General features: G+C 36.5%; 1 protein-coding gene and 1 pseudogene across 25 annotated transcripts in view; one reads left to right on the top strand and one right to left on the bottom strand.

Moving 5' to 3' along the window:
• RBMS3 (RNA binding motif single stranded interacting protein 3) overlaps positions 1 to 22,654 on the top strand; it is a 1,486,333-nt gene that overhangs the window by 745,705 nt on the left and 717,974 nt on the right. The gene's annotated exons all lie outside the window — the stretch shown is intronic.
• On the bottom strand, positions 18,581 to 19,089 carry LOC102136931 (small ribosomal subunit protein eS24 pseudogene; annotated as a pseudogene).

Here is a 22,654-nt window from a genome sequence, read left to right as displayed (position 1 = left end):
TTAAGCAGCCCAACTCTTCCTAATAAATTTCAAAGCCCACTGAAATATTTTTGTCCTAGAACACCTATTTTTTTCCAAAGACTTTGGGCATCAGAATTTTTACTTTTGCATTATTATCTTGGGAATGTGTACAGTTGTATTTCTTAACAACCCTCATCTGTTGAACTTGTTTGGTGCTACTTAATCAATGTCAAGTAATGTCATGGTTTATCAATTGAGCTGGAAAAACTGACTCTGGTAAATCTAATGAACCTAGGTTAAATCTGTTGTTATTTCTTTTTTCTCCCCTGTACTTGATATGTTTCTCACTTTTAATTCAAATGTTAATCAAGGTCAGAGCATGACAATAAAAAGAATAATACAAAAGTTAACCTATTTAAGATGTGATGCTGGGATGACACAGAAATATTTACTACCTAAAATAGGTCTAGAAGACAGGAGATCATAAAGCCTCAACAGTTTCTTCTCCTAGAAGAAAAGTGAGACCAAGAATGTGTATTTCTGATAGTAGTTAATCCTCTTTACATAGTCATATTTCACAGAACTTAATCATATCTTTCCAAGTTGATGGCCAAATCTCACATGCTTTGGAAACTTAGGGAGTTTTTCCTTCCCAAGGACCTGAAAAGATGAACTTTAAAAAAAAAAAAACAAAAAACACTGTAGTCAAATTAGCATTTTTTTTGACTACTGGAAGACTCACCATTTTTTAACCCAGGCTAAAAAAATCGTTAGTATATTATGCTTAGTATACATTTAGTGCAAGTAGAAACATTTTAACAAAGTCTGGAAAAGGAATTTAGTAATCAGAAACAAAAACAGTGTGGTTAGGTGAAAGGACTCTGAGTGTGCTAGTAGAGTAATAGTTGTGGGAGGTCCAATTTTTGATTCTACAACTTGCTTTAATACATTTCCTCAGAGTTACTTTACTTTCTAATATTTCAGCTTCTTGTCACTTCTTCCCATTATAAGAATATTTAGTTATTTGGTAAAAATGTCTTGAGGATCAATATTAGACTAATAGTAATGTGTTTCAATGTTCTGTGAAGAATGCCAGTGTATTAACATATTATGAAGGTGATAAAATATAAATAAGAACCATTAACTCAAAGAGATTGTTATTAGTGATAATGGTAAGGAGAGGGCAATTGAAAAGCTTGGAATTGACTTGATACGTGAATATAATGGAGCACGAATCCTTAAGATGGCTCAGATCAATGCTTTTCATTGAAACATTTCTTTGCACTTCCATTATGCTTCTCCACATCCATCTCCGCAATCAGCTGGACTGAAATCTTATAGAGATTTGCTCTCAGTATTTCTTATACTTCTTACATGAATTTTCTTTATTGTTATTTTGTTGTGGAAGGGAGTGCAAGTCTGTCTCAGCACTCTATTCAAAACTCACCGTATAGTCTGAGATGAATATATTGGAAAATTGTCTGGTTCTTACATTGCTATATTTCACAATACTTGCACTTTCCTCATTTAAGTTTCTAGGATGCCTTTTGTCCCCTGGAGTAAATAAATTAGAGGGGAGAAAAGGTGTCATTGTCCTGCAGCCAGCTTACAGTGTCAGCCCTTGCCTTCTAGAGTGAAATCTCATGTTTAAAAATGCTGTGAGTGAGGCCAGCACTGGCTCTGGGTGTGGTATTGGGTTTTAACTAGATAATTCTTCAGACTATTCATTGGAAAATGAAGGAATAGAGTTTTTAGTTTTTTTCAGCTTAGCATTGAACTTTCAAATATCCTTCAAACTTGCTCACATTTAGCATTGCTAAACTTTAATTTTACCCTTTTGTTAATCTTCCTTCAATTACTATGATTGCCTTTACCAAGCTCTTCATCCTGAAAACCCAAGGGCAATCTCAAAGGTCTTCAAGTGGTGTGATCCCCACCCCCTGCATGTGGTAGGTGTTTAGTGTCAATTGACTGAATGATTGGTCTACATGAAAGTGGCTGTTCCACATCCTGAACTCAAATAATACTCACTGAGCAATATATTCTGGACACTTAACCTTTTTTTCCTTCCTTTTGGTATATCCTACTAGCTCTCAGAATGGAGAATCCTCCACTTCATCTTTCTTCTGCCCTCAGATCTTACAACAGTGCTAGTCAGTACCTACTGAATAAAGAATGTATAGTCTAATTCTCTACCCTAGACATCCTTTAATTGATTTTATAATCTTCAGGAAACTTAATAAAACCTACTTGATACTTATCTGTGCTTCCCTTATAGTTTGCTTTCTTCCTTTTTGATAATTCAAAATAATATTTCACTTCCAATTATAAAGATACTAAAGCTAAGACAAAAATGTTAAGGTAAAATTCTCCTCAAGATGTTTGGCAATTTTTTTTTCTGGGAAATATTTGGTTTCTTTTTGCTTACTCACATGTTTACTCTCAAGGCAACATTGACTCAATATAAAACATTTGTCTCAGTACATCTACCTTCTCCCACCCTTTTATGTACGTTTGGTCTCATGACGTTATGTGAAAAAGGGAAATAAGATTTTTCAGTGTTTGTGGAATGTTGAATTTTAAGACCTTGTAGTCCAGTACTGTACCTACTCATCATGTATCCTATAGTTACTAACATTGAGTTTGGTACTTGGAATATTAGAACGTGAAATAAAATGCTCTTTCAATCAATACATGTTTCTGGAGCTCTCCCTTAGGCCACAACTGGTTGGGGGTGGTTTGGACAAGATAGTAGTTATAACGTGATTCTTGCCCCTCAGAAGTTGATAATTTATTTGAGAAAACAGAGAGGACTCATGAACAAAGGAGGGTAATCAAATGCTAAGTCGTGCGACATTGACAAATTGAGGAGAAAGGGCAAGGACTGTTGGAGCAAGTAGTCCCTTAGAGGGAGAAGACAGTCTTGGGCCAGGTTTGAGGTGGGCATATATTTGGGCATTTGGTATATTGCTTAAGTAAGAGCTGGAAGAGAAGGTATTCTTGCTAGAATAAAAGTAGAAACATAACACAGATTGGAATTGGGAACGGACAATATAAGGACAAAACAGGCTTAGATGAAACAATCCATCAGAGAGGCATAAGGTTCTAAAGTCAGAGCACAGCAATGACAGAAAGGCTTTAAGAGGGCAGATGAGAAAAAGTGAATAATGGTTTCATTTTGGGGTAAGGAAGTGATTTTGTAAGTTTCATTTGAAAGGCATAACCATGAATGCAAACAATGATCGATTTTTAATTCTTTATTGTTTTAATAAAATGCCTACATTTTGACTAAATGAATATGATTGGCCCTCCACATCTGTGGGCTCCACCACCCATGGTTTCTATCAACTGCAGGTTCCATCAAGTGTGGGTAGAAATTATTTGAAAAAAAAAATTAAAAATAACAAAGCAATAGTAAAAATAATACAGATAAAAATATAGTATAGCAGCTATTTACATAGCATTTACATGGTATTAGGTATTATAAGTAACCTAGAGATGATTTAAATTATATGGGAAGATGTGCATAAGTTATATGAAAACACTACACTATGATATATAAGGAATCTAAGCATCTGCAAATTTTAGTATGAGGGTGGGGGTGCCTGGAATCAATCCCCCATGGATAATGAGGGGCAACTGTACTTACAGATCTTCATATAGCAAAAAACCTAGTACAATGAAACATTAAAAGCTAGTAAATAGTCTTATTAAAAAAGGCCTGCACTATATATGACAAAAGTTTAATACCCTAGATATAAAATTTGCTTGTATGACTCAATAGGAAAAAAAGAGAGAACACATTCTAATAATAAAAGACACAAAAAAGCATAAATGAAGAAACAGAAATAGCTACCAAGCGCTCAAAAATATATGTCACTGATAACCAAAGAAATGATAACTAATATAAGAGGGAGATATTATTTTTGCCTACTTGGTTTTTAAATAGTTAAACATTTCCTAACAACCAGAGTAGACTGAGATATAGGAAGACAGTCACTTTCACTCATTGTTCATCCTTAGGGGAGTGGAATATTACTGAATAGGTGAATTTTGGATATTTATGTGAGAGATAATGTATCAAAAGCTTTAAAAACATACATGCCCTGTTATATAGCAAAACCAATTCTAGAGATTTTTGAAAAGGGATTAAAGTGTATATCTACAAGATGCTTATTGTCGCACTGCTTTTAACAGAGAAGTTTATAAGCAATCTAAATGTCCATCGATAAGGGAATAGATTAAATGAAAGATGTTATATCTTTACAAAGCACCACTATGCAGCCATGAAATCAATGAACATGGATATAATGACTGAGGAAAATACCACACTGTTAGATTTTAAAATATTATGGAGCAGTTTTATAATATGATTCCAAACCTTTCTTTGAAATCTTTGTATGTTTGTACACGTTTATGTTTGTATCTGTATTTATTTGTTCTTATAAAAAATACAGAAAAAGTTGTGTGAGTTTCGGAGTTGCAGGTATTGTTAAATACGTTTGAATATGCATTGATTATCACTGCAAATAATTAATATTGAAAATTAAGTTGTTTCCAAAAAACGATAATAAGAAATTAAGAGGAAACCCAGCAAAGAAGTAAGGATCTTGATGCAATTCGTAGAAGGAAGCCATTGCAGGTTGATTAGTAAAGAGAGAAGTAACATACATAGAAAGTGCTTTGATTGATTGCTAGTATTTTACACAATGCAATGAAACAGAAAGGTAACATTTAGGAAATCAAGGTAATACTGAGTAGGTAGGCAAGCACAAAACATGTGGGACCAGAGAAAGGCCAAAAGGTGGTAGATGATATGAAGATTTGAAAAATGGAGTCTGTGATAACCCTGAAAATAAAGGTATTAATCCAGGTTTAAATATATTAGTTATATAACAATGAGGCATCCAGATAAAGATGTGCTCTAGACAAATAGAAAGAGAAAACTGAAGCATGATCTGAATCCAATGCTAAAAAAGAGACTTAAGTTTTGTCTCCATGGAGGTGACATTTGAAGTTATAAGTATGAATGAGATTACCAAAAGTGAGGATATCAAGCTACAATAATAGAGAGTGATAATTTATCGGAAAAGTCTAACAAGAGAGCTTTACTCTTCTTCTATTCTATGCTATGCTTTACTTACGGTTTAAGATTGTCTTCAACATAATGAGGATTCTGTTAAGAAAACAATTAGTAACTAACGAGTATTTGAGTGAAAAGTCTCAAAGTGTAGAAAACTTGTTTAGCAGAAATTTAACCCCTCTTAACGTCTAAAATGTTATTTTCCAGGTTTTAGTTTGATGTTTACATGCAATTGGCCCCTGACATCCGCTTCCTGTTTTGCTCTAATGATCTTTTAGTGTGGATCTCCCCAGTTTTGAGGAGTTTTCTTCAGAAAGAATGAGACAATTGGGCATATTTTCTTTGTTTGCTTGTTTGAATTACCTTTTTGTTTGTTTCTGTTTGTTTGCTTTCTTGAATGACCGACTGACTGTTTTATCTGGGATCTGTTTCTGAAGTTGTATTTTAGGCCATTTGTTCTCAAACTTCAGCATGCATAAGAAGCCTCTGAAAGACTTGTTAAAACATTGATTTATATTTCTTTCTTTTGGAATTTCTGACTCAGTAGGTTTGGGATGGGGCCTGAGAGCTAGGGATCTCCTAAGAGATGCTGATGTTGTGGGTCTGCACAGCAGAGGTGAAATCGCACTGCTAGAGGAAACACTATATTGAAGCCCATTTTTATTTTCACGTAACCCTTTTTTCACACAAAGACATATCCATCTCTATCACCAAGTACAATATTAAAATTTTTTTGAAAGTTTTTATTTTAGTTTTGTTTTTTGTTTGTTTGTTTTTTGTTTGTTTTTTGTTTGTTTGTTTGTTTGTTTTGAGATGGAGTCTCGCTCTGTCGCCCAGGCTGGAGTGCAGTGGCAGGATCTCTGCTCACTGCAAGCTCCGCCTCCCGGGTTCACGCCATTCTCCTGCCTCAGCCTCCTGAGCTGCTGGGACTACAGGCGCCCGCCACCACGCCAGGCTAATTTTTTTCTATTTTTAGTAGAGACGGGGTTTCACCGTGTTGGCCAGGATGGTCTCCATCTCCTGACCTCGTGATCCACCCACCTCAGCCTCCCAAAGTGATGGGAGTACGGGAGTGAGCCACCGCGCCTGGCTAAAAAGTTTTTTTGAAGACAGAGTCTCACTCTGTTGTCCCGACTGGAGTGCAGAGGTATGGTCATGGCTCATTGCAGCCTTGAGCTTCTGGGTTCAAGTGATCTTCCTGCCTCAACCTCCTGAATAGCTGGGACTACAGGTGCATGCCACCACATTCATCCAATGTTTAAACATTTTTTTGTAGCGATGAATTTTCACTATATTGTCCAAGCTGATCTGGACCTCCTGGGCTCAAGCAGCCCTCCCACCTTGGCCTCCCAAAGTGCTGGGATTACAGGCGTGAACTACTGTGCCTGACCTGTTGAAATGTATCACTGGTGGTACTTTCTGATTATTGCTGTATACAAAATAGCCATTTACCTAGATTTTAATTTGCTCATAATTTAAATAACAAAAGTTGTTGTTTATGTCTTAACCTCCCTGGCTCAGGTGCCTTCAGACTTTCATCATGTGATTGGAAAGAAAATTTCAGGGAGAATACAGTGGATTGTCCCCACAATCTTGGCAAAACCCCCCCAAAACATATATATACACACACACACACATATATATACACACACATATGTATAAACACACACACACATATATATATAGTTTGTCTTCTGAGAGTTAAAATGAATTGGTTTCAATAGATGCTGAAATAATATTTATCCAGGTGTATATGAATATCCAATTTAATTAGTAATTTTAAAATACATCTAAAGGAAGATTACACCATAGAAGGTACTGACAGTAGGATAGATGTGTATTGCCCTGGCACAGGGAGAAGAAATTTGAATCCCAGAGTCTAAACTTTCTTGCCAATAGAGAGAAGTTCTCTGCTATGTGGCTGGGATTCATTATCACTTCTTAACCTGGTCTGGGGGAAGAAAATGCTTCTTGCTGGTCGCTTTCTTTATCTTTTAATTACATTTTATCAGCAAACTTCTTATGTTTTTATTTCTACAAAATGTGAATATGTTGATCATAAAGGGATGTTTTCTGTTGTGTATCGACAAATTAGTCTTCTGGGTTATACCTTAGTCTCAGATGAATTAAGGTGACTCTGCCTCCAGGATTCTAATGATCTCAGTGTGTGCTGAAAAGTCTATTTCCTAAAGCCTCGGGGCTAGAGAACAACATGACAGCCAAGTAGTGGATCCCGGAACAGCCAAAGCCACACCTCAGTGGAGACTCGTCTACTTTTCTGAGCACTTTACCTGCTGTTTATTTGTTCATTCACTAGGAAGCAGAGCTATAGAATTTTCTAAAACTGAAAGGAACTTTGAAGTCACCAGGGCCAGCCCTTTCATTGTGAGGTTGAGGTCACAACCTTCCATTGGTGTCTGACTCTTATGAACCTGGTAATTGAAATAATTCAAAGGCTAGGTTCAGTGCTCAGAAATATTTCACAGTGTTGTGAGGTGTTTCCCTTTTGTATTATCTTAGTCTGAAGTGTGGTGCTTGGCATCAAGTTCAGGTGCTAATGTAGAGTGAGAATCCATTCAACCCTAACCTCTAGGCCCCTTCCTTACTTTAAGAGTCACATATCTGCATTATAAAACCTGCCTGTTTTGCTTACCTTTTCAAGTGAACTTTCATTGAATTTCCCTTTTTAACTGTTATAGCATACGATGACACTTCTTGATAAAAACTGCAAAGAATAAGTCCTGTTGAGAGGAATACATTATTAAGAACATATCGAGAGAAAAATACATATCAAAGCATCAAATAAGTTAAATGGATTGTGTACTTAACTGCATTAACAGACACAAAACATGCTTTCAAATATTCATTAATGAATAAGGGGGAATAGAGAAACTCTTTTCCTTTTCATAGAGTATTCGTCTGTTTTCACACTTTAAAGACATAACCGAGACGGGGAAGAAAAAGAGGTTTAATTGGACTTACAGTCCCACATGGCTGGGGAGGCCTCAGAATCATGGTGGGAGGTGAAAGGCACTTCTTATATGGTGGCGGCAAGAAAAAAATGAGGAAGATGCAAAAAGCAGAAACCCCTGATAAAATCATCAGATCTCGTGAGACTTATTCACTACCATGAGAACAGTATGGGGGAAACTGCCCCCATGACTCAAATTATCTCCCACCAGGTCCCTCCCACAACATGTGGGAATTATGGGAGTACAATTCAAGATAAGATTTCGGTGGGGACACAGAGCCAAACCATATCACATACAGAACTCGGTATTTGTTCGCTTTTGTGTAGAGTCTGTTATAATAGAAAAAAAAAAAAAGCGATCATAAAAACATTCTAATCATGTGCTATAATTTTTGGGTTTCAGTTTTTTTCTCTAGGAGATTAGTTACAAGGACTAGGGATAATGTATGCAACTTGCCCAGTGGATGGTACTTTGTACATATTAAAGTAATGGTGATTATATTTATGCAGTATATTCTAAGTTAAACTGATATTTGGAATGAGTGGTGAAACTCTGAGCGAAGATAGATTTAAAAGCACTAGGAGACTATTATCTGGACTCACCACTTTTTAGTGCTGCCTCTGCCTTCTTTAGATTTTTACAGCTGGATCAACTGATAACACAGTCATGCTGACGAAGTCCTGCCCCTATATTGACTGACTTAAGGAAGGCTGTTACAGTTTTAATCTCGCCATATAGAAGATTCCAGAAATAAATTACCTGTCCATGTATGGGAATGTGGTAATCTGGTCACAAATACCAGCAATGCCCCAGCACTCTCCACAAGAGCACCCCTAGGAAACCACGTTGCCCTTGAGTTTTCATAGAATTGTAGTTCTCTTCTAGTCCCTACTCATTAACTGGTTATTCCACCAGATATTACCACCCACTTTGTGTTATGTGCTGTGTTTCATGGTGGGGTCTGGATCCCTTGCATTGTTCATAGCCATCTTCCTCCTGAATGCAATCTAGTCCCTTGCTGAAGCCTTCCTTTTTCACTCCTCAAATTCCCAGATATGGCTCTTCACCAACTTGACTGTGTTTTCTTGATTTCTCTACCATCACAATATATATATTCAGTGACTGCTTCTTGAAACACCAAGTTTGCTCTTACCAGCCACCTTCTCTGCCCCTGCCCAGCTCTATGACCTCTTCTCCTCCTCACTCTTTCAAATTCCAGCCACAATGGCCTTTCTGTTGCTCCAATATGCCCAGAACTTTCAAGCCCCAGGACCTTGGCAAGAGCTCCTCCCTCTTTCTCAGTGGCCAACTCTCTAAGCCTAATCTTAACATAGATGATTCTTGTTTATCAGACCCCAGCTTAAATGTCTTTGCTGACCACCTAGTTTAAAAGAAGTCCCCAGTCAATCTCCATTGTTTCACCATATTTTAATTTCTTACAATGCAACTCCCTATTGTTACTGCGTATTTTTGTTGTTTATTTTCTTACTTGTTTGCTAATTGCCTTCCTATTAAAATGTAAGATCTACAAGAGCTGGGATCTGATCTATTACATTCTTTGCTATATCCCAAGAGTCGAGAACAATGGCTTGTATATAGCAGGTGCTCAATACATTTTTGTTGAGTGAATAACCAGCTGCCCCTCAGTTTTATGTCCGGACCTGGTTCTGTTCTCCCAGTTCTTATGCCAAATTGTATGCCAGGGTAGTAATCCTTTTGTCTCTGATAACAAAAATGAATCTACTCAAGTTAGATACATTGACCAGCCTCACCCACACACATACCATAGCAAGGATGACATTGATAATTGATGGTCATGCCCACCAAAATTCTGGAATTCTCATAGTGTTTCAGGAGGCACCGTGAGTTTACCTGAGCATGAAATCATAATGGCTTATCTATTGTTGATCCTTGAAGTTGTTTCCAGATTTCCATTTTACCAAAATTGAACTGATGACACCTGAAGTTAATTATGCACATGCTCTTTAAGTAAAGTGATTTTCCAGAGGAAATTGCTTAGGGAAAGTTTGTGCTTTATTTTAAAACTACCTGAAGGAAGTTATCAAAATAGTAAACTGTATAGATTCAGAGTTTGGGTCCCACTGACTCAGCTGTCACAGAATAGTCAGAAGGAAGAATGAACGTCAACAGACCAGGGAGCATTCATTACTTGTTCTAAAAACACATGAAGAAACAATGGCACATGTGTCTTCACAATCCCATGCCCATCTGTTGTTTGACATGTCTTTTCTTTTAGACTTTTAGAAAATCTCTGTTCTGAAAGTCACACAGTATGGATATTTGATTTTGCATGTACAGCATCTAGTATTTCCTTGTTTTCATAATTGCATACTAATTTTCTTGTTGGAAAACTAATCTCCCATTGAATATGGGTTTGGTTCAATTGCTTATCAAAGGGCAAGGCACCTGGACCCAAGGTGGACTCTTGACTCAATCTAGGAATAGCAGCTGTTCTTTTCCAAGAAGATATATGTGGATTTATCCATGTTATCTTTTGTATTTAAAAGAGACTCTTGGCTTCTTCAGTTTAGGTCCCCAGACCTTCTCTTGTTACATCTCAGAAGCTTGCCTCCTCAGATTTTCCTTTGCTTTAGTTAACCAGGTTGGCTTTTGTTTGATTTTGTTTTCTTTTGACTAACAAGAATCAATTAGTACCACTTGCAACCATAAAACCTTAATTCACAGAAAGTAAGTAATGTTGGATAATAATAAGATAAATAAGTGATATTTAGTATGATAGGGAAATACAGCAGAACCTCAGATTTTTCCTCTCTTCCTTCTACATTTCTGCCAGAACCAGAGCTATGTCATGTTCATATACATAAGGAAGAAACACTAATTACTTCCAAAGAAAGTAGAGTGTTCCTATGGAAGAGCCTCCCCACAGAGGCTCCTTTCAGTTGACCAAGCTGAGGCTGTATCTGCTTGACTTTGATTATGTTTTCCCCTTTGATTGGAGTCTTTCTCAGTTCTTTTTGCCCTGTTTCTACTTTCCATGTTCTGCTTACACACTACCTTTTATAACTAAGGCTTCTGATATTAAAATTAACCTTTTTCCTCTTCTTCACTGAGTCTTACTCATTTTGTGGACCCCATAACACATAACCAAAAGCCTTGCATCTTGTTTCTATGGCAAAGCCACATTTAAATTTATTTGTTAAATTAATGAAAAAACACACAATTACAAGAAAACTCACTGTTTTGAAACTGTATTCACTGCTTAATTTATTGACCTTGTTTAAAATTGCTGCCAGTTCTATGCCCACTATTTTCATTTCATTCTTCAAACTCAGGCAGCTTTAAATCTGTCCTCTCAATCATTACTTCCGTCCACTGACCAAATGTTTCCACCTGCATTGGTGTTCTTTCCACAGCTGGTCATAGAGCTCCTCAATGCATTGTACTTTACAGAAATTATAAGTTGAGAGTTGGAGGAAGATCCAACTTTCTCCAATGTAAATATTTCTGCGTTGCATATAAGCAATTACATTTGTATGTTCGTCCTATTTTAAGTAGCTCACTTACAGCTGGTACTGAGCAAGGAGTAAGCATGTGGTTCTCTATTTATAAAGTAGCCCCCTAATCTCTAACCATGATAGGCCAACTATACATAGTGGTCTATATTGAGAGAGGGATTTTCTAGAGGTCAGGATTATGTGGCTAAAGAGCAGGGAAACCCAGGAAAATATAAGTGATTCACCACAGTGTGTTATTGTTGTTTCCTTGGGACCATGATGTTCAGTGGAAGGTTAAAGCCTGAGAAGAACAGATGAGAGACACTATTTAGAGTGACAGACATGTAGTAAGTGACTGCCTTTGATGGTAGGATTTCAAGAAAAAATAAAAGAAAAACATATTATTTATGGGTTAGAATAATATTACAATAGTCCAAAAGTAGTTTTATTCTGGCAGTGTGGAAAACAAAAGCCTTTGTAAATTAATTGCTTGTCTATGATATGAGAGAGCACAGAGCAAGTGTGTTGAGCATAAATCAACTTGATTTGTAAATAATTTGTTATTCATATAAGATATTTAGTATGTATTAAATTCATTTTGTTATATAAAAATTAATGAGTGAATGAATGGTAAATGCATAAATAGGTAAATTACATAAATCAAGAAAATTACCCCTCACACTTTTGCTTTTGAGTTAAATTTACTAAAAATGCACTAGATTCCTCACCACTAAAACTTTCTATATATTGGAAACCCAAGTTGTTTTTTGTTTTAACTAGCATTTTGTAAGCCCGTTAAGTAGTATAAATTTCTGTTATTTTTAACTGCTTGTCAGCAGTACGTTTTGGCAATTGGAATAAATACTTAGACAAATAAATGTTGAGTTTAACTTCTCATGGAGTTACAAACTTGTCATAGAGATTTTGGGAAGTGTTTGAATTCATGGTGGCTTTACTTCATTCACCTGTATGGTTGGGGACAATTCCATTCTATAAACATTTATTCAGCACCTGCCATATATCAAGCGCTCTGCTAGGCTGAAGCTCATTGGAGAAGACAGAGTTATTTTTACATTACATTTCCAGAGTATATCACAGTGTTTGGTACATAGAAAGCACTTAGTCAACAATGAATGCATAAGGGAGCTAAATCACTACATGGTGTTAAGACCAGAACATAAATGCTTACTATGTGATGTAGAATATGGTTAGTGTTAGAGTTGATATAGGAACCTCCCAGGGCTAAAAAAAATTTAGAGATTTTGTCAGTCTGAAATATTGGTGAAAATTTCATGGAAGATGTGCCATTTGATATGAATTTTAAAGAATTTATAGAATTACATGTAAATGTCTCAAGGAATGGTATGGCCAGAGGTCTGGAGTTGGAAATGTATGTTCCTGAAAGAAATATAGCATAGTGTCAGAAAACAGGAAAATAAAATTAGGAAAGAAAATTCAGTCAAAACAAAACAAAACAAAACAACAAAAAAAGAAAGCTTGATCTTGGAAGCTTGGAAGACCTTGAATGCCATGGTAAGAATGCTGACATGTTTTATCCGGATGATGATGAACTCTAATCCTTTTATTCTTCCAGTGCAGGTGATATTATCTGACAGTGCTTTCAAACTGTTACCCTAGTATTGGTTAGGATAGGAGAGCTAAGGAGACAACTTGGAGACAAGTCGGGATTGAATTTATAGAAATAACACAGGTAGCAGAACATTAATATCTGGCTTAGGACAGCTCTGTTGAAAGTGAAAAGGAACTGTGGAGGCCGCATTGGCAGAGGGTGGGCAGTCCTTTGATCATGGGCGTGAAGTTATAAAGAGTTTTCTAAAGTGAGTCCAAACACTTCCTGCTGGAATGACACTGAAAATGGGGTATTTCCACCTGAGAAAAGAGGATGTATAGGAGAAAGAACAGGTTTTTGGAGACAGGACAGAGAGTTAAGTTTTGGGCATGTGAATTTGGAAGTGTGTATTAGTCTGTCAGCCATCTGTAGCTGTCTAGAAGTCTGCTAGAAATTTATCTTGAAGTTTAAATATTTAGATTTAATAATATTGAGAAAACAATAACAGCAACAAGAAACCCTTTGGGGGTATTTGTATCATAATGTACTGACTCGTTAAATTCTTACAATAACTTATAAGGTGGGTACTATGATTTATTTTGTCATTTTGCTGATATTTGGCAGTGATCATCATAGCACAAACAAGATTAAGAGGGATATTACAGAAATAAAAGAATTGAAAGATAGAATCCTAGGGAATATGCGGTGGGGGTGGTGATGGTAAGAATTTGTCAGAGAGATGGAAGAAACAGAAATGAATATTATTATAGCAAAGGGAATATGAAATGTCATGCCAAAAGGAGTTGTTAGTGATTTCATATATTGGAAAGAGTTTAAGGTATCTGAAGACTGAGGAAAAAGATGCATTGCATTTAATAATTTTAGGTCATTGTTGATCTTCAGGAAAATAGTTTCAGCTGGAGGTCAGGTGAAGCGGGGGTGAAAACTTAGAAGTGAGAACTACAGGCATTAGTATAGCCTACTTTTTAAAAAAAGTTTGAGATTTAAAATTAGAAAAGAAAGGGGCAGATACTGATGTGGGATAACATAATTAAGGGAACGTGTTTGTGAAATAGGGAGGCTTGAGCATATTTGTGATCTGAGTCGAAGGAGGAGGTGGCAGTGAAGAATAGGAGATGTGAGAACGTGGGTAAAAAAAAATGCCATTAAAGGTAAATCCTGGGTCGAGGGGGCAGATATTGAACAGATCAAGGGCACAGATGGAGCAATTGTCCTTAGAAAACCTAATCCATAATCACTTCTTTCTTTAAGAGAGGAAGAAAGAGACAGTGATAAGAACAAAGATAAATTTTGTGTTGGGATGGAGTAGAAATAGATCATGTCTGAAAACTTTAATCTCAGTAAAGTAGGTCATCTTCTGAATAAGCTGGGGGGACCCGGATAAGGTCATATCTGGAGAGGCAAAGTCAAACATGTCTTTCTAGTAAAACTTCAGGCTTTATAATTCAATAATTAAGGATTTTGAAACACAGGAAACTGTTATTAAATGCATGGGAAATACATGTATGGTAGAATTGGATCCTTTCCACTGAAATATTTAAATACACTTGAATCTGAGATTTCAATCTTCTGTATTTTTTTAAATGTTTTATTTTTAGTGAAATTCTGAAAACCGTCGTTAAGGATGAGAGGCCTGTAAATCATATATGTGTGCTAACACTTTAAGATTTGCTTGTTTGTTTTATGGGAAGATTTTCTCTTCCTGATGAACATGAAACCAAAGAAAGTCACAAGAGTGAATTCCTTCAGCCCCACCTTCCAAGTTGTTATTAGGCTAACGCTGGAGGGGAAAATCACTCAAGATGTGCTCCTTGGGGTAAATTGATGTGATGAAAATTTATTGTCACGTGACACTTCAGGGAGCAGCATCTGGCATATTCGTCCATGTTGATGGCTCTGACGTTCATCTGTTATTCTATTTTTCTTACATAGATTAACTAGTGTTTTATTTCCACTGAGTTTTTCTGTTATTAGATAAAAGTAAAGCAAAGCTAAGCAAACCAAAACAAAACATAAAACCTTTTAGTTTGCACAGTCCAACTCCCAGTGAGTCCAAATCTATCTCTGATGTTATGTATCAACAGTGCTACTGTGTTATCACTCCTGAGTGCTACTGCTCCTGTGGTCCATGTCATAGGCATTTCTTTTCAAATCATAACCTTGATTCAGTAGGTTAATGGGGCCAGTGAGCATGGCACTGGTTGATAAACAGAGCTAATAAGCAAAGCTAGACATTATCTTTTATGTGCAAACAGATTTGAGGTGGGTTTGTTTGTTAGGTTCTCTTATTATCTCCGTAGAGCTCTGACAGGAGAATATCATTCTCCAGTTCTCCAAAATAGCTCTTCTATGAATTGAAATTGAGATCTCCGATCAGCCTAGGTTTGAAGAGTCTAATAATGTTTTCTGTAGACTGCTACATGTTCTATAGACAGCCTTCAAGGAGAGAAGGACATAGGTAGAACAGAAAATTGGTCTGAGTGTGAGGTGCACTGCCAGATTGGTTGAGAAATAAGCACTTGATATTCTAAGTTTGTGTCTCACACCACAGTATGCAAACCACCAAAAAATTTTGGCATTATGCTAGAAGATATGTGAATATGGCATGTGTTCCTGGGGTGCCATGTAATTTAGATTCAAGTGTTTGGGGAAAGTTTGAGATTTACTATTTAATTCATGTATTTGGAGAAAGTTTGAGATTTACTCTTATAGGCTATTGGAAGCCACTATAGAGTAACAGGCATAAGAGCATTGCAATGAAATCTACATTTAGAAAGGTTTGCTTGATTTTAACATATACACTTGACTAGCAGAAGACAAGATTAGGGGGATTGGCCATTTTAGTGACCTAGGGGTGAAGGAATAAGGGTATGAAGAAATAAAACATATCCATAGCAATCATTAAATCAATCAGGGCCATCCATCCTGTTGCGGCATTTGGATAGCCAGATGTATGCCCTTAGAGAGGGCTTGTTTTCCTTATTTGGAAGTGAGAATGCTTGAGTTGCATCAGAGATTCCTAAGTGTGCTCCACAGTGTGCTTGTGCTTTGAAGCACACTCTGAAAAAGAAAAGGGTTCTATAATCAAGTCAGTTTGGTTTCCCATAGTCCGCCTGCATGGTAGAGAGTCCTAATGCTGGATAGTATACTAAGGGATTTGAGAAGGTCTGAAGGCAGGACACCTGTTTAAATTTCCTGAACCCACCCTTTCCCAAACTTTGTGAACACATAGTCTTGTGGAGAATAACACGTCTAGTGTTCATCTAATACTGGGGTTACATTCTGAATTTTAAGGCAACTATCAGAAATTTAAAATCCAACACAGCCAGTTATTTTTTTTTCTAGCATTCTGTTTTGTTGTTGTTGCTGCACATAAGATAATTTATGAATGCACTTTTTGAGGAATACATGCTGTATTTTTAAAAGCTTGAACTGATCTCAACCTGACAAGAGGCTCACTTACGTAGGGACACAAGAGAACCAAGAGTGATCAGGGGAAGGCAGATTCATAGTTCAGGACTTGAGTTTACTTTTTTTTATAAATGTATTCATGAAATAGTGGTGGAATTAGTAAGTGACCACAAATTTAAATCACTAATTGCTTCTCATTCTTTCTGTACTCTTGCACTCTCTCTCTCTTTTTTTTTTTTTTTTTGCATCTATATCTGTGTATCTTTTTCTCTCCTTTTCTTTGTATATCTATATGTCTCTATCTGTCCCTTTGTCAATCTCTCTCCTTTTCTCTCTCTGTCATCTTTTCCCTTCACTCTCCTTTTTTTTCTCTCCCCTAAGGAGTCCATCCACAAATACAGAGATGAAGTGCCATAAATTAAATGCGCATGTGCTGTGACTGCCTGTATTAACCTTTCGTAGAACTGTGCTTCCCTGGAAACTGTGGACACTCTATATAATCCCAAGATCTTTTGCTTTGATCTGCTCTGCTCACTCTTCTCCTGGCTTTTGTGGATTCAGTTCTGCTTTTCACCTTTAACTTCACTGCCCCTGCAGTGCCATTCACATGTACTCCATCATTTCAGGACACAGGCATGGAGAAGGATGAGAGAGTCTGCCTTGTCTCAATCCCTAAGCAAATAATCGTTACATTTCTCTATCCCTACTTGGAAAGCATTTTCTTACCATCTGTGGATCATATAATGAATGACTTTTTTGAAGGAATGTTCACATTTCTTATCTTGCTTGTTATGCACGTCATTTTTCAAACCTTGGAACGATGAGATGGCATTTCAAGTAAGGGTGGTCCCACAAATCAAATGTAGTGTGACTTTGGTTTCATTTCTTTGTTGAAACATCTGGTCTTGTTTAATGCACAACAAGAAAGAGGTAGGAAACATGTAAAAGTCCTCACTGCCCTCGGCTCTGATTGCTTTCTTTTATTGCCATTGTATTATGAAACTCACTGCCTCGAGTAGAGAAAGGAAGTTAATTCCACAATAACTATATTTGCCAAGAGTAACTTGCATGTCCATGGGCATGAAGGCACTGTGTGTATTGCTTTTCCACATTCTGGTCTGGGACTTCTGCCTTGAACGAGGAAATTTGAGGCATAGGTCACTGGAGTCTATGGTGACATGATTTATTTGCGACAGTACCAGGTTAAATGTCACGATATTAGTAAGGGTCATGTGGCCACTGCTGCCCTCAAGTTTTCCAGTCGCAAAACAGCACTTTTTCCCCTCAGAAATCCTAAAACTCTCATGTAGGAACAAAATTCTATACCTTATGGTACACAGACTTCAGGTTGTCAATATTTGTTAAAACGGCATGATGCTTACTAGAGTACAGCATTGGTCTCCAGAGCTAGCCATGTGTGGCAAACCAGGTGACTGGTTTATAGATGGATAGTATGCTTAATATAAATCCAATCACTTTTACAGAGTCTCTCTTGAACGCCGGCCTCAAGTCTTGGCCTTATTCCCTCCCAGGGTTTAGCAGTTGACTTTTGGCAAAAGGAAAATTTGGGATGAGTGGAGAGTAGTCAGCACAAATTAGATAGATTATCCTTTAACAAATACACAGAAATATCCTTTCTGTTATTGCTTATCATCTTCTGGTTGCTTGGTCATTGGCAAATTTTCTTTCTTGGCTTTGTCTGCTTTGCAGTGCTGTGGTGGTGGAGGTGCAGGAGTGGTGATAGTAACAGAAGTCATAATGGATAATAGGCAACATTATATACTCATCATACTTTATGCAACTCCCTATTCTTGGTGTTTAACTCAGTCTTCATAGCAACCTTGTGGTAAAAATCCCATGATACTGTGTCCTACAAGTTTAGATGTAATGTGGTTGGCAGTTGGCTCCAGATTCCTTGAACTTATTAGCCAGCTAGCTAACTTTGGTCATTTCATTAATCTGGCAATAATACCTTCTCGTATGTTATGGGATTGAATATTTGGATTCCATGAACAAAGATATGATAGGACTCACTATCCTATTAGTATCCTCATTTTACACATTAGAAAATTGAAGTCTGACTTACTTTTTTTTTTTTTTTGAAAGTTTTTAGTTTATTAATCTGCTCGTGAAAAATCCAAAATGGACACAGGTAGCCTTTACTGCAGCACCTTTACTCCTTTGGCTGTGATCCAATCTCCAGCTCACTTTTTGCCAGCACCAACATTGGCCTTTGCAGTCCCCCTGACTCTTCATTCTGTTCTTGCGTTCCTTTCGTTGCTTTCTTGAGGTCTTTTTCTTCTCATACAGGCCATGTCTTGCAAGTCTATGTTTGGGTTCATTTTTCTTTGCATAATCCAGGGAGTCATAAATCATGCCAAAGCCAGTTGTCTTGCCACCACCAAAATGAGTTCTGAATCCAAATACAAAGATGACATCCGGTGTGGTCTTGTACATTTTGGCTAGTTTTTCCCGAATTTCTGTCTTAGGCACCATTGCCGTCCCGGGGTGAAGGACATCAATGACCATTTGTTTCCTCTGAAGTAGTCGGTTGGTCATGAACTTTCTAGTGTGGATAGTTACGGTGCCGTTCATGATGGCGGCCTATCTTCAGACAGTCAGGAAGGAAAAGAGCGTCTGACTTACTTAAAGATCACTGCTGGAAGGCAGCAGGCATATAGAGTTGGTGTGGCTCCAGAATTCATGCTTTCCATCACTGTGATAGAGGCTGAGGTTTATAAAGATATCTAAGGGAGGGATAAAGCTGTTGCTTAAAGGTTAAGAGACCATGGCTCTGACCCTGGTTTAATTACAGGTACCCTGGGTTTCAGCATTACATCCTGTTTTTATCTCAGGTGCACAGGGGTGGAGGGAACCAGATATGGTGTGCACAAAACCTACTGGGGGGTTGAAGCCAGGAGCTGGTTTCTCAAGTGGCCTTGACTTTGATTTAAGTATTCAAGTTGTGTGCCAATTTGGGTTATATGAAGTGAAGCAAGCCTAACTTCATGTATCGAACATGAGTGTTGTCTTGTGTCGTGCTTTTCTGAATTAGAGTTGCTCTTTCCTTAAGTACCTAAAAATGTCATGTGCCTTTGCTCAGTAAAGTGATGCCAGTAGCTGGCATGAGATCAGTAAGAAATATGCCAAAAATCACTGGATCCTCCATTTGGATTTAGCTTTGGGGAACCCAGGATTGGGAAACATTCTAAATGACTGTGGCCATAAATGTAGAGCTCCAAAGTTTATAGTCTGAAGCTTTTATGCCTAGGAGCATGCCAATCTCTGGTCTCAACATAGTCCTTGCTAACATTTAACTTGAAAAAGAAAACAGATAAATTAGATACTATTGGCACCATTGAAAAACAGTCTGGCATTATTTATCAATAACGTTAAAATGTTTATAAGCTTTCATCTAATAACTTCATATCTGAAATAGTAGGAAATGTATATATTCAGAGATATTTGTCGTAGTTTTATTTGTTCTTCATTTATTTCATTTAACTACAGAATAATATTCTGGTTGAGAAAAACCATAAATATATAAAGTAAAATGTAAGATTCCTCTTGCAAAAGTTCAACCACTTTTAACAGTTTTGTATATACTTCAAAACCTCATCCTCGTTATATTTTTTCCTCCCCTTCTCATGAATACACACATACACACATGCATTCATGTACACACGTACATATATTTATGCACATGTATATACACATTTAGCTACATACAAAAATATAATTTCCAAGAAAATTGTAAGGCTATGGATATTGTTCAGTAACTTGTTTTTTTTATCATATTATGGGCATTTGTGTGTGTGAGAGAGAGCTCGTGGATCCACATAATTGTTTTATCAACTAGATGGTATTCTAGAGTCAGGATATACTGTTAAACATTAAACTTCATAAATACTAAGATTGTTTCCAATGTTGATCATACAATCATGCTGCAGTGAACACACCAGTTGCTATCTTTTGGTACATGTATAGGGGCATGTCCATGAATCAAATTTTAGGAGTAGAATTGCAGAGTCGAAAGGACACTTGAATTTTTATAGATCAGGCTAAATGCATCTCCGCCCTACCACTATCATTGACACAGCTCTACTGATTCACTTTCCCATAAACAACATGTGAGAATACTTCAGGTTTTGTTATTGTTCTTTTTCTAGCTTCTTGAGATCAATGCTGTATCTTTTATGTTTTATGATAAATTTACTTTAGACTATAAATTGTCCTTCAAATGCTCTCTTGGCTACCTCTCATTGGTTTTGATAGGTATTATCAGGGATGATATTAAGAATATCTAAGAACTGGTAAAAAAAATCAGGAAAGAGGCCATCACTGCCGAGTCTAGCCGTAAACAACTGGTATGACTGTCCTGCGGTGAATCTGCCAGATATCAGACATGTGACTCTCACTAGAATTCACTTCTTCCAGCCTATCACCCAACCAAACTCTACAACATGGTATTTTCTAAATGTATCAAATATCATTGCTTGTATGTCTTTGATACGACTTTTTGTTTGTTTTGTTTCTTCTGGGATGGCTATTATCAATGAATCTGTTCATTAAAATTCTTACTAATAATTGAAAGTTCAGCTTAAATGATAACTCCCTAGCAAAAATATCATTCTTCTATGAACAATTTTGTCATTTGGTTTGAACTTCATATGGTAGTTACTGTTATCATCATTAGGGATGAGTGAACTTTCTTGTAAAGGACCAGATAGTAAATATTTCCTGCTTGCTATGTATGCACTTTCCACTGTATTCATTCTGCTCTACGTAACATGAAAGCAAGCTTAGGCAATACCTAAACAAATGAGTTTAGGTGGATCTGTCCTGATTAAATTATAAATTATAATTAAATTATTAAATTAATTATGTTACAAAAACAGTTGTCTCGCCTCTGGGCCATATTTTACTGATTTCCATATTTTGAGCTATACTATTTAATAGCTATTATAAGCTTCTCTAATCATCTATTCTGGACTATATACTTCTTGGAAATGAGGCTTGTGTAAGTGGCGATGTGGCTTAACCTTTAATTCCTGTACACTCAAGAGACATTTGTTGGATAAGTGAAAAATGTTAATACCATTGCTATTCACCTGTAGAAATGTTAGTGATTCTAATATAAACAATGAATATTGGAGATATTGACATACCAGCATAAAATTTTTCTAAAACTCTAATTTGATGCCCAATTTGTATGTAAATTATTCCCTTGCTTGTGTGCTAGCTTTAGTTTATTCTTTTGTCAAAATGCTTTTAGGGATAAAAGCAGTATAGTAAAAACTCTGTCAAATATTTGAAAAAGCCTTAAGTCAAAATATGATAGATCTTAAAGGAAGCCTATTCATATTGCAGACTGTGACATTTATTCTTGTTTAGGAAGCTTTATGCAGGCTGTTAATTTGTTTTTGGCTTAGTAAACCAAGCTATGATAGAGTTTAACAATTATATATTCAGAAAACCAACATAATTGGTGAATGAATTTTTTTATTCTTATTTTTTTTAACGTCCAGATATGATATTCTTTCGGAGACTTATAGTAGCATATTGAGTTTTGTTTGGTATTTCTCTCTGGTTTTTGGCATTGCTTGAACCTAAAAGCTTTAAATAATCTATACATGAAAATCTCACCTATTCTATCATTATTGCAACAACGGAAGGAATGTGTAATAAATTTATAGGCATTCAGAAGCTGCAGAGGCAAAACACATATAAGCTGTTATTAATTGGATGGAAAAGAAAATAGTTAATAAACACCCATAATATGCACACACAGAAATACATAAAAATAAAAGAAACTCTATGTAAATAATTAACGAATTTAAAAATTATAAAATGTGAAAGAAATTGTGTATTTACACAGTGAAGATTTGAGAAGAAATAATTCTACCTATTTATCAGAAAAGGTCAAACAATACAGTAATGTCACATCATTTAAACTGTATAGTTCATCTTCCAGTAGTAGAAGGAGTTTATTTTACTCATCTTTAGTTTTCTTCTTACAAGACTACACTCGTTTCATCCACTCATGGAAAGAACAGCTTGTCTTATCACCCTCCAGTGGAAATGAGTTATGAGCCTTTTATCTGGAGTTTACAGGACAGCTTTAACCTCTTTGTAGTTGAACTTCAGTGATGAATGCAAT

The sequence above is a fragment of the Macaca fascicularis genome, chromosome 2 (assembly GCF_037993035.2).
Source record: "Macaca fascicularis isolate 582-1 chromosome 2, T2T-MFA8v1.1".
In the NCBI taxonomy this organism is placed as follows: Eukaryota; Metazoa; Chordata; class Mammalia; order Primates; family Cercopithecidae; genus Macaca; species Macaca fascicularis.
Note: the sequence above shows the minus strand (reverse complement) of the source record. Positions and strands in the feature narration are given on the sequence as shown.